Source organism: Spodoptera frugiperda, chromosome 25 (assembly GCF_023101765.2).
Source record: "Spodoptera frugiperda isolate SF20-4 chromosome 25, AGI-APGP_CSIRO_Sfru_2.0, whole genome shotgun sequence".
NCBI lineage: Eukaryota > Metazoa > Arthropoda > Insecta > Lepidoptera > Noctuidae > Spodoptera > Spodoptera frugiperda.
The window spans coordinates 21,935,091-21,948,846 of record NC_064236.1 but is presented as its reverse complement, the minus strand read 5'-3'; positions in this window follow the sequence as shown (position 1 = coordinate 21,948,846).

Genomic DNA, 13,756 nt, shown 5'->3' with positions numbered 1-13,756 from the left:
AAGTTTTATCAGAAAAATACCTCAGACTGAAATTTTAGATCATTAAATTATCTATAAACATATATCAATACTTTTTTTCTCACGAGACACGGTTTCGGAGATATCGCAGTGTAAAAAGTTGTAACAGTTCCAATTGCCATAACATGCATGAGTACGTCACGTATATTCATCCCTAGAGTTTTAATATTATGTAGTATAGGTTAAAATATTTTTCTGTCGGTCATTGTAACTTGCATTTAAAATATAAAATATAATGAAGTATTGATTGTTGACACAGCAATGCAATTCAATTTGACAAATACAATTATTGTTGTTGGTGAAGATGTAGATTTGCTCGTATTGCTCGCTGCTTGAACTCCAACTGAAAAAACAATTTTCTTTTTAAAACCAGGAAAAGCTCAACATCAATCGGAAATATATACTTCTAAAAGCTTATTATCTTCTTTTGCAAAGAGTCAAAATCACATACTATTTCTGCATGCAATAACTGGCTGTGATACGACATCTGCATTTTATAGGAGAGATAAAAAGACAGTTTTCAAAATGTTTGAAAAACAAAATTTAGTTGAATGTGCTGAAGTTTTTCAAAACTGTAATTCAACTCAACATGAGATCATCACAATTGGCATTCGCTTTCTTCTTTCGATGTACGGGGCTAAAAAAACTACGTGCTTAGATAAACATCGGTATGCATGTTTCGTCAAAAAGACCAAAAGCAAAAAACAGGTACAGTTAGCTTGTCTTCCTCCAACGTCGGCTGCTGCTCATCAACATCTTCTTCGGGTATATTACCAAGTTCAAGTGTGGCTTGGTTGTTAGAAAGACCCAACAGACTGACGTTGGAAGTTTGTAAATAATGAATTGGAACCAGTTCCAACTTTGCTTCCACCTGCGCCGGAAAAATTGCTAAACGTAATTTTTTGCAACTGCAAAAAGGGATGCAGCGCTAAATGTGGTTGCAAAAAAGTAGGTCTATTCTGTTCTATGGCGTGTACAAGTTGCCAAGGCAAGTCGTGCTCTAATGTTGAATCACCAACAATTGATGATACATTCGACGTCAACGAGCCGAGTTGCGATACATCGTTATTGGTTGAATTTACTTGCACCCAAGACGAGGATGAACCAGAAGAAAATGAACAAGGAGAAAATCTAGAAGAAGAAGAACAAGGAGAAAATCGGGAAGAATTCGAAAATTACGACTCCGACTAATAAATGTCTGTACTTTTTTTTATCAACATCGCTTTTTTTCTGGCTAATATCAATTATTTACGATAGTTTCAATTAAACTGGATAATTACTGACTTGTGGAGTAGGCTTTGTGTTGGTAGTAAAAAACTTTTTGGAGAATCACAAAGCTCCGGAATATCAAGAACTAGTTGCAAAATTTTAACAGAGTTGGAGTCAACATGAGCATAAAATTGCATTTCTTACACAGTCATTTGGACCGATTCCCGCAGAACCTGGGTGATTACAGTGAGGAACAAGGAGAAAGGTTCCATCAGGATATCAGGATAATGGAAGAAAGATATCAAGGTCGATGGGACAGCCATATGATGGCTGACTATTGTTGGACCTTGAAAAGAGATTGTCCTGATAAAGTAAATAAGAGAAAATCCCAAAGAAAAAGTTTTTCATGATCTTCATTTATTTATTCTAGTTAAAGGTACCCCAAACTATTAGGGTAGGTTCAGATGACAAGCGCTCAACGCGTGTTTTGATAACGCGCGTTTACAACTACATACATTTTATTCAAGCCGTACACATGCTAACGCGCGTTTTAGTAACGCGCGCGTTCAACGCTGCGCTAGCGCTCGACTGTTGTCAGCGCGCGTCAACGCCGCTTTGAGATCATTGGTTTTCTATGTTTCCGTTCAGTTGAGCGCGCGCTTTCGACGCGGATGGACGTATTTTAGGGTTCGTCAAGTTCGTCCGAAAATCGTCCGAAATGGAAACCGAAGCTTTTAATACGGAATTATTAATTGATGAAATAGAGAAACGTCCTGCGATATGGGACATGACAAGTAGCGATTATTCAGATAAGAATTTGAGAAGACGGGCTTGGGTTTATAGATTATGTTGATTATTAAAAAACTTACCTCAATGTAATTATGAGTTTTTCTTCCGGTGAAATGCTATATTGCACAGCGTTTTTATCTGCTACGAGTTCATCGTTTATGAGAGTCAGTAAGTCATCAAATGACTTGATGGACATTCTGAAGTAGTTAAAGAATTTGGGCTCAAATTGCCTTAACTTAGGATATGAAATAATGTACTGACTTTCAGTCAGCCTGGTTGACAAAATTGGGTGAACCCAATATCTCCGTCTTCTGTTGTGTCGTTTCTGCCGTCTGTATAAAATCACCGATAAAACTGTTTCTACGTCCATCTTCGACAAATTTAGAACTCAAACTGGCCGCAACAACGCGCGTTTAACGCCTGACAAGCGCGCACCATGTGAACACTATACAAAAATTCAACGCGCGTTCAACGCGCGCTGAGCGCTTGTCATCTGAACCTACCCTTATTTTTTGTATTTTTATAAAGATAAACAATAAAAATAGATTTTAAATACATCTTTTGGCCCATTTATTGAAGCATTTTATGGAAAATTTTAGAAGCGTTTATCTCAAAAACTGGAGTCAATTTGACCATTCTGGTATTTTTCCCGTTATCAGCACACTCGTCTTATACAAAATCGACTTCAAGTATGCCTTCCGCAAAATGACTGTATAGCAGTGTAATTTAATGATCTACAATTTTAGTCTGAGTCGAATACAATACAATACATATTGTTTTTTATTTTTTGTTTTTTTTTTAGGGAAGAGGTGACGAGGTCGTAAGACGGTGTTTAATATTATAAATAAATACCCACTGGTCAAAAAACATAGCGTTTATAGCGACACGACACATTACCGATTTACTATAAAAAAATCGGTAATGTATCATGTAATGTACCGGCCCATTTAATATTAAAAAAAACCTTCGTTAAAACCAGATTACCAATACCGTACCTCCGTGCAAAACCAGTTTACCTTTACCATACCTCAGTGAAGAACCAACCAGTTACCTTCGTTTTTGACTCTCTGTGTTATCGAGAAACAGTGAAGCACGTCGTCTTGAAAAATCGTCGTCAATCAAGAAACAATCTACACAGTCAACCGCGATCACGCCTATCACGACCTACTGAAGAAATATCCAGACGTTCTGCGACCTATGTCTTTGAAGACTCCAGTTAAACACAACGTGACTCACCACATCGAGACAACAGGACCACCTATAACTATATACTCGCGGGCGCGACCTCTTCCGCCCGACAGATACAAAGTAGCGAAACTCGAGTTCGAACACATGATGGAGATGGGTATTTGCAAGCCGTCAAACAGTCCTTGGGCGAGTCCACTGCACGTCGTCAAGAAGAAAGATGGTTCACTTCGAGTCTGCGGCGACTACAGAAGGCTCAACGCCGTTACAGTACCCGATCGATACCCTATACCACGTATCCAAGATTTTACTTACCAACTCCACGGCAAGAAAATCTTTTCAAAACTCGACCTTAAGATTGCATACTTCTGGATACCTATCGCTAAAGAAGACGCACAGAAAACTGCAATAATAACTCCATTTGGTCTCTTCGAGTTTAACTTCATGACATTCGGCCTAAGAAATTCCGGACAAACATTTCAAAGATTCTCGGCATGATCAACTTTTACCGCAGCTGATTACCCCATCAAGCCGAATTTCAACACGAACTAAATAAATATCTTCATAATACTAAGAAAAAAGACAAGACTCCGATCCCATGGACAACAGAAGCAAAGCAAGCCTTTGAGAAATGCCGACAAAGCATTCTCGACGCTACGACGCTCACGCACCCGATACATAACGCGCCGCTACGCTTATATACCGACGCATCGAACTCAAGCATCGGCGCCATACTTCAACAACAAGTGGACAACGTATGGAAACCTCTAGCATTTTTCTCAAAAACAATGAGCGAAACACAGCGACGATACAGTAACTACTCAACACTTTACTTGGAGATGGTGAAAGAGACCCTTAAGAATACTTGTGGTGTCGATTCTGTAATGTACTTTTTAAGTGCAGGATTTAACGAAAATGAGAATATTCGAGACGTTATGGCCACTTTTGACAATGATTTAATTCCACAATAAATGAAAATCCTCTGCGACATTAAATTTACAGACGATGACCTTTATTTAATGAGAGCAAAAATTGCTGCACAATATTTTAGCTCATTAAATGAGAAAGGAGACGATATTAGCCATGATTGCCAGTGTAATATCACGTATATATTTGAACATAATAATATTATTCGTATAAAAATGCCAAATTCACTAGACAATGTAATAAATTAATCACTTTATCTGGATATTATTCATAATAGGGAGTCCAAGTTAGTCAAAGTAATAATACATGTGTAACTCAAAATGTCACAAGACTTTTACTTGTAAGAATAACTTGTAAGAATAAAAATTAATCTTTAAGATCAAAGACTAATTTGTTTTGGCATAAATTTGATTCGCATAACGTTAGTAGGCCTAATAACTTATGTAGGAAATGGTGGTAGAGAACTTGTAGTGCCCTATACATAATTCCGATCAAACTAATTTGCTATAGTTTCTGCAACAATTAAATAATAATGTTGGTTAAAAATTTAATATGCTATGCAACAAAAGTTAGTGACAAAACCGAATTGCTACAAATCCGACTCCACGTAGTCTTGTTTATCCTACCCCTAGAGAGTAATTTAAAATCGCGTACTGAGGCTGGCCGTTGATGCCGGCCAACAAGCCGAAGCTGCGGTGGTGAGCGAAAGCCGTCTGCGACGATTAGCACGCGTGGGGCCGCCGAAGGCCCGCAGCGCCGGAGCCATCACAGAAACCCTTTTTTTTTTTTTTTTTTTTTTTTGAGGGGGGAAAATCATCCAATGACTTCTCCCGCCTTGGGTGAGGCGGGAGGGAGTGTCAGACTCTTACTGACTAAAAACCACCCCGTTCCTTCTCCTGCTTTGAGCCGGAGCCCCGGTAACCTTTTACGTTGTCCGCAGCTCCGGATCAGGCATCAGCCCAACTGGGCCCCATCTGTGGTGGTCTGGCTCTTTGAGGCGCGCGCGGAACGCGACGCGCCGTACGCACGGGTCTGGTTGTGGTCGGGCGGCGAGCTACCCTTACTCGCCGTCCGCAGACCCGCACTTACGGTGGCCGGAGATCGTCGCGCGATCCCCGACGCCCGGAGTGTCTTCTGCGGCGGCTGGGGCGTGAGGAGGATCGTTCCCTCACGCGCTCCGCCTCCTCCTTAGCTAGCATGACTGCTTCGCAGAAGGAGGAGACGGCGTCCCATTCCCCCTCGCTCCGCACCATGGCCTGAACCAAAGCCGGACGCGAGAGGTCACCGTCGCTGATCACATCCCTGAGGACACGGCGGTGCTCAGCCCATGCAGGGCACACCGCTACTGTATGCTCCACCGTGTCCTCCGGGTGATCCACGCAATGCCGACACCCGGGCGTTTCCTCCCGCCGAATCCGAAACAGGTACCTACCGAAACTTCCGTGTCCGGTAAGCACCTGCGTCAGGCGGTAGGTGAGGACGCCGTGACGCCTCTCTAGCCACTCCTCAAAGAGGGGACTTACCGCTGCTATAACAGCGAGCCCAGATCACAGAAACCCTGCCTGCTGCATGGTGCATGTTTGTTTGCATGCTGCTCGTTTTATTACATTATCCAAGTCTTCGAAGATAGTATATAAAATTGCTAGTTAATGTGATTAATTTTGTGTCATTTATCACTTTATCTAAATTGAGTAGACGTTATACATAATTGCTAGACAGTATATATAATATCAAGATTTATTACTTTGGCTTTGACATATATTTGAACATAATAATATTATTCTAAGATATTTTTTCAGTGTAATGTGTGTTACTTAAGTTATGTGGACTGAAGGACCACAGTTCAGTTGCTATACATTTTTTTATCTTTAATGCTTTGTGGTCTGTTATTTAATAAATATCTTTACAAATTCTTTACTAAATGTCGGTACTTATTCACAAAACCTTATTTTATAAGATGCTTTCCGAGATCTGGCTGATCGTCTGTGAGAACTGAGAGACCACACTTTATTGGTCGTATTTTTTACCCAACTGTGCCAGAAGGAGGGTTATGTTTTTCGAGAGTATGTATTTATGTATGTATGTATGTATAATTGTTTGGTACGCTCTGCAGCCTAAACGGCTTGATGGATTTTGGCTTGAGGTGTCGTTAGATTCGTATTTACTGTGAGAGTGACACTGGATATATCAAAATAATTAAAAAAACAAAATGGCAGATTTTTGGCGCCAAATTCGAATATTGCTCACTCTCTAGCCTGAACGACTGGATAGATAGCTTGATAGGGGTCGTTTGATTCGTATTTACTGTGAGAGTGACACTAGATATATCAAAATCAAAATATAAAAATAATAAAACTAAAAGAAAATAAAAAAGGTAATTTAAAAAACTAATAAAAACCCGACTACTATTAGAGCGAGATCCCAGAGCTGTCAGACATATCTTATTTTTACAAGCATTTAACCTTCGGCTTACAGTAGTCTTGTATATACTTTTTAATGCCTTAATGTTTGTAAAGCTTGCCGAGTGACACCAGCGCAGGTACCAGGTGAGAAAGGTAACTAAAAATTAGACTCACTTAACTTAAATTTTTATGTCTGATTTTTATATATGTTTTGTAGAATATTACTCTGAAATCATATTAAAAAAATCAGACATTTTCCATGGACCAAAACTTTTATCAGACGCTATAAAGCTCTAAAAAATAGTGCGCCTTACAAAATTGTTGCTTTGCCGAAAAGATATTTCTCTCCAACCTCACATATATTGCTATTACAATTTGTAAGGCGCACTATTTTTTAGAGCTTTAAGCCGTCTGATAAAAGTTTTGGTCCATGGAAAGTGTCTGATTTTTTTAATATGATTTCAAAGTAATTATATTCTACAAAACCTATATAAAAATCAGACATAAAAATTTACGTTAAGTGAGTCTAATCTTTAGTTACCTTTCTCACCTGGTACCTGCGCTGGTGTCACTCGGCAAGCTTTACAAACATTAAGGCATTAAAAAGTATATACAAGACTACCGTAAGCCGAAGGTTAAATGCTTGTAAAAATAAGATATGTCTGACAGCTCTGGGATCTCGGACCATATTTATAATATGAAAGTGAAAAACAAGAAAGTCATCGTAAAATTGAAGCAGTCGGGACACATTCTAGAAAGTCAGCCGTATGTTCCCTCACTAAGTCTTCAAATTTCGAATGGGTTCCCGACTGTTTTAGTTTTTTAAATTACCTTTTTTTATTAATATATTTGTTTACAAATTCCCAGATTCTTGGAACTGCACAACTTGATTCCTCCTAGTCCTTTCCATCATCAAACCACAAGACAATCGGCGAGGCATTACTGTTTCATGGTGGATATCCCACCCACTCGCACGAAACGCTTCGCTTCAAGCTTCCTTGTGCGAACTGCTAGGGATTGGAACTCCTTGCCGGAGTCTGTGTTTCCTGATGGGTACAACCTGGGTGTCTTCAAAGCCCGAGTGAATAGGTTGCTTATGGGCAGACGTGCTCCACCGTAGGCCGCATCATCACTTACCATCAGGCGAGGTAGCGGCCAAACGTCGGCCCATTTAATATATATATAAAAAAAGATTCGTTCTATAATAAAATTATTGTTTTAAGTCTACTACTAAATCCTAGAACTTTCATTTCGCGAATTCCCAGTGTGGTCCCTCAGTTCACATACACACAACGAAAGGGCTATTACATACCATTTGCCCCTGAAATAATGGTACTGCTGTCTTCACACTACTACGCTCAGGTTAGTGCCTAGTAAGTACAAACCTGCCTGTTTATTAAGTTATATCTACTGTATTAGATAAGTATTAATTATATTATTTTTATGTTTATACAAATAATAATAGAATGCTGTTCTTTATTTCCCGATCGTCAACAGTGTTAACGACAGGAACTAAAGGTGTTACCGAAAGGGAATTATCCGAAATAATATGTAGCGTTCGTCAACACTGTGAACGAACGAAACTTTTTTATTCCCGATCAATGGTGGTCAACGGTGTTGATGAAATAGTGTTACCGAGTACTCACTTTAGCTTTATAAAATCCCTATTATCGCAGTTAATTAGTATAAGAAGTAAGAAAACACCGATTTAGATAAATCGAAGTTTGAATAATAAAAATTAGCAAATTTCAACATTTTGTATAAATCTATTTAAATATATATTGTTTTAGAATGACTAAATAATAGAAGAAACACTTCATATATGTACACTTAACTTTGAGAAATGAGAAATTAAAAATTGACGCATCGATAATATAAAACAAAAATGACAATGCCAGATCCTGCCCCACTTAATTTCATCAATGTACAAGAAATGTAAATTAATCAATATTATGCAATGAAAATAAGACCCTTGGTTACTTAATTATTATTCTGATAAAGTTGCGGATAAAAATTAGGAAATAAAAAGAATTTAAAAAACCCAAAGCCTATTTCCTGTATTTATCATGACTATCTGCGTTTCTTAGTACGCTTGTACAAGGAACAAATATGAATTTGGTATAAATACATACTGTTAGTTAATTTATTTATTTTTATAATATATATTATAATGAATGCATATTCTAATTATTATTTCGTGTTTGAACGTTAGTGAATATAACGAAACGTCATTGGCGTGCGTGTGTTAGTTATGTCCAAAAAGTCATTATTTGACATTCGCTCTGTCTGTTTTGTTTACATTGTTGTTTCGTTATGACTATGAATTAAAAGTAGGATTACTAAAGGTGATATTGTGTGATGACATTCCTTCCTTTCATAGCTAAACACCCTATGATAGCATTGTAATAATATGAAGCACTTAATTTAATTATTTCTACCATTGTAACTGCAATTAATCTTAACTGGCACCTAACCTAAATGTAATATTTTGTTCTTAGATTTATATAGAAACCGAAAGGTCTAAAGGCTTTTAATCCTGTTTTTAGTTATCACTAATAGAGCAGCAATAGAATGCTACATTTGGTATGCCTGTACAATATATTTTTTGGTGGGGCAAAGCTCTATAGAGATTCTGGCATTGTCATTTGTTACACCAACATTTCCAAGTGTACCAGAAACGTATAACGCCGAAGTCGCAGGTTTAAGAGATGCAAATGCAGACCTGTTAAGAAATTTACCAACATTTAGTAGCGTAAAGAGCTTTCTTTATAGATACAGAAATTCTGCAGCAAAATTGCCAAAAATTCAATGTAAATTTGTAGAGGAAGTACAAGTTCCACCGGATTACCAAGATTTTCTTTTGGCTGACTATACACACGGCAATACAAGAATAATTATATTTTGTACAAAAACAGCAAGGGAGATCATATGTGAAATAGAAGAATTTGACGCAGACGGCACTTTTAAAAGTTGCTCACCTCCTTTTGACCAACTTTATACTCGTACTATTCATGTACGACAAATCACACAAATTTAATGCCACTGGTGTACGCTCTCATGAGTAACCGAACGACAATCTTACAAAATATTATTTACTAGGTTCCGCCCGCGACTCCGTCCGCGCGGATGTCGGTCTCGCGTGGAAGTTTTATTTCTCCATTTTGAGTAACTCTGACAATGACATCTTATAAATATCTATTGATTGGACCCAAATACGGCGAGGCCCATAATAATTAAGGATATCCCTCTATTGAGCTACTGCTGTTGAGCCCGCGTTCTATAGAATAAAACTGAAAATAAAGATTTTTTTTTCTACGTATTTTTCAAGGATAAAAAGTATCCTATTTTATGCCCAGGATAGTAAGGTATAATTATACCAAGTTTCATCGAAATCGAACCGTTAGTTTTCACGTGATGCCTCAACATACAGACAGACAGACAGACAAGCATTTTTTTATTCACATATTTGGGTTTGGTATCGATCCAGTAACACCCCCTGCTATTTATTTTTTCAATATTTTCAATGTACAGAATTGACCCTTCTACAGATTTATTATTGTATAGATGTTAATAAAAGCGGAAATTCCAAAATGGAATCCGAAAAAAAATCAAAATAGACTACGAGAAGGCAGCCATGAAAACCATTGTCAACGTTTTCCCTAGTGTTGAGCTTAAGGGTTGTTACTTTCATTTTAACAAATCAATTTGGGCTAAAGGTTGGGAATTGAGTCTTACTAATACAAAAGACAAAGAAAAGACGTTTGGTGGCACTCAGTGCAGTTCTTCCTTTATTACCAAAGACTGAAGTAATGAATGGATGGGCTTACATCATGCGCCATGAAATTGACGATTCAGCTGTAAAAAAGTTCAAAGCTTATATGGAAAAACAATGGCATAAGGATAAATTTATACCAATATGGAATGCATTCGGGGAGAAACACAGAATTACAAATTCTTTGGAGTCTTGGCATCATTAGTTAAACAGTGCTGTAGGTAAAAAAGGACCCAATTTGTTGCATTTACTGCACTGTTTGTATGAAGACGCTGCTTTTTATTCAGTACGAAATCGTCAAAGGCATACAGAGACGCTAGTGACGAAAAGAATTGAAAAATATAAGATCAAAGACGAATTTATACAGGACGCTCAAATAGAGTTACAAGGAAACTTGACAGTTGGACATTTCCTTGAAATGTTGCGTTAAAAAGTGAATTACGAAAAAAAAATATGCTACTGATTACACTCTTGAGCCGAATTATATGGGACTGTCTATATTATACTTAAGCTAAGTGATTGAATAGAAGTCATAACTTTGAGTGCCTACACTACCGACAAAAAGTTAGGAAGCACTTCTTTAATGTTAACATTTTTTTTTATTAGTTTTAACACCTACACTTTCCTTGAAGGTCGTAATTAAATATTTGAAAATCCATCACATGTTTTATTTTAATTTCCATTTCCAAAGAGGGTAGAGAGGCTTTTGCCCAGCAGTGGGACAACCAAGATTAAAAAAAAAAAAAATTTTTAAATATAAGCCAGCATCATGGACACTGAACAAACGAAACTTTTTTCCCGATCGTCAATAGTGTTAACGACAGGAACGAAAGGTGTTACCGACCGGGAATTATCCGAAATAATATGTAGCGTTCGTCAACACTGAACGAACGAAACTTTTTTATTCCCGATCGTCAACAGTGTTGACGAAATGGTGTTACCGAGCGGGAATAACCCAACTTTGTTGTTGTTGTATGTTCCATGCAAACATTTTATTAATGATTTAATTTCCTGGAGTTATATTAATTGCACCCATATTAAAACTGACGGTTGACTGTTAAGATTGTGCCTTGAAACTATATAATTATAATATACTAGTGGTCGCCTAGTGGTCGAAATTCGACCATATACGATTAAATTTACAATACCACTTAACATACGTTCAAGGATAATTTTTATTTAACTCAAACTCAAACAAACTCTTTTATAAAACTCTATTCATATGAGACGTCAGAATATCATCGCAATGTCTATTGATTTTGACGTTTTGTCAAATACGATCAGATACTATGCATGTGTGTGTAATGTTTTATTTATTGATTTAATGTACTTTATAAGCATTATTTTTGAAAAATATTAGCGTTCTTCACTTCTCCTACACATAAACTATAAGTGTACCAAATTTTATGCTCCTACGTCCGCGCAATTTTCGTAAAAAGCGGTCCAAAGTTTTTGCATCACGTATTAATATATAGATGCTTTTGCAAAAAGTTGTTCGGCCAGTTCTCACCATCATCGTCTTCATATCAGCTGCGAGATGTACACTGCTAAACATAGTGTTAACAACCACTAGCAACACCAGATAGATGTGATATAGAATGTAATTCTAATATAGAAAGAATAGTATTTAATTATTGAGTACTACTCATAGGAATAAATATATTAAACCCCTTGCATAATCTCATAGATTATATAAATTGTTTTAAAATAATTGTTAGCTGAAATAGAACGTCAAATGAAATAATTTAATTCGAATATTGGTCGAGTGACGGATGGTTGCTCTGTAACAAACATGGATAAAAGAAAGAGACTGGATTGGCCTTGAGGGCGGGCCACGCGCGCCGAGGGTGCGAGCGAACGTGCAAAGCGCTCAAATGCTCGTACTTACCGACTAGCAATCGCTGTCATGTTTTGACAGCGTACGTATCTCCGCAAAAATATTATATTATGCCGTCTTGCGCTATTATAACGTGTCGGAAAAGAAGCCAGGTGTGTAGCATAGCACGAGAAGGAATTTCTTTTCACCGGTAAATCCAAAAACATAAAAATACTTGTGATATTTGAAACTATAACATTAGCATTATGAAATTTATTGACAAAAACGATATAATCGCAAGCAGACTAATAGTAATACGTTGCTTGCGATAGATGAGTACAATCTTGCACTACGTGAGCAATCGCGCAATGTATTACGTCCATTGCGAGAGTCCCGAGTACCGAAACAAAAGTTCAAAAGTATGATACAGGTTAGGTTTCCAACAGATCCAGGTGTAAGAAAATTGTGGATTGACACAACTGGTAGAATTAATTGGATTCCTACTAAATGTAGCATATTTCGTTCGCAACATTTCGATGTTGATAATTACATAATAACAAAGTCAGGGAAAAGAAACTTAAAATTAGGCGTTTATCCGCACAATATCGCAATGTGTAATTCAGTAAGTAAAATCAGTTTTTTGTCTAAAAATGGCGTTATTTAAAATATCATCTTTCGTAAATTTAAAAAAACGAAAAAATGAAATAATATAACCATGTTATTTCAATGTGTTCTGTACTTTATACAAATTATTGTAAATGTGAGAGCCCTGTAATTAGCTAAAATGACAATGCCAGAATCTCTATAGAGCTTTGCCCTACCAAAAAACATATTGTACAGGCATGCCAAATGTAGCATTAAATTGCTGCTCTATTAGTGATAACTAAAAACATGATTAAAAGCCTTTAGAGCTTGCGGTTTCTATATAAATCTAAGAACAAAATATAACATTTAGGTTAGGTACCAGTTTAGATTCATTGCAGTTATAATGGTAGAAATAATTAAATTAAGTGCTTTATATTATTACACTGCTATAATAGGGGGTTTAGCTATGAAAGGAAGGAATTTCATCACCAATATCACCTTTAGTAATCCTACTTTTAATTCATAGTCATAACGAAACAACAATGTAAACAGAACAGACAGAGCGAATGTCAAATAATGACTTTTTGGACGTAACTGACGCACGCACGGCAATGACGTTTCGTTACATCTAATCACTAACGTTCAAACACGAAATAATAATTAGAATATGCATTCATTATAATATATATTATAAAAAATAAATAAACTAACAGTGTGTATTTATACCAAATTCATATTAAAATCCGTACACATTACATTAATAAATCCTTTTTTTATTGAATGACTCTTTGTGTTCCTTTTGCAAGCGTACTAAAAAACGCAGATGGTCGCGGTAAATACAGGAAGTAGGCCTTGGGTTTTTTAAATTCTTTTTATTTCTAATTTTTATCCGCAACTTTATCAGAATAATAATTAAGTAATCTTATTTTCATTGCATAATATTGATTAATTTACATTTCTTGTACATTGATGAAATTAAGTGGAGCAGGATCTGGCATTGTCATTTAATTAGACTAGTAGAATGCATTTGTGTCAGCTTAGAGTTGTCATGCT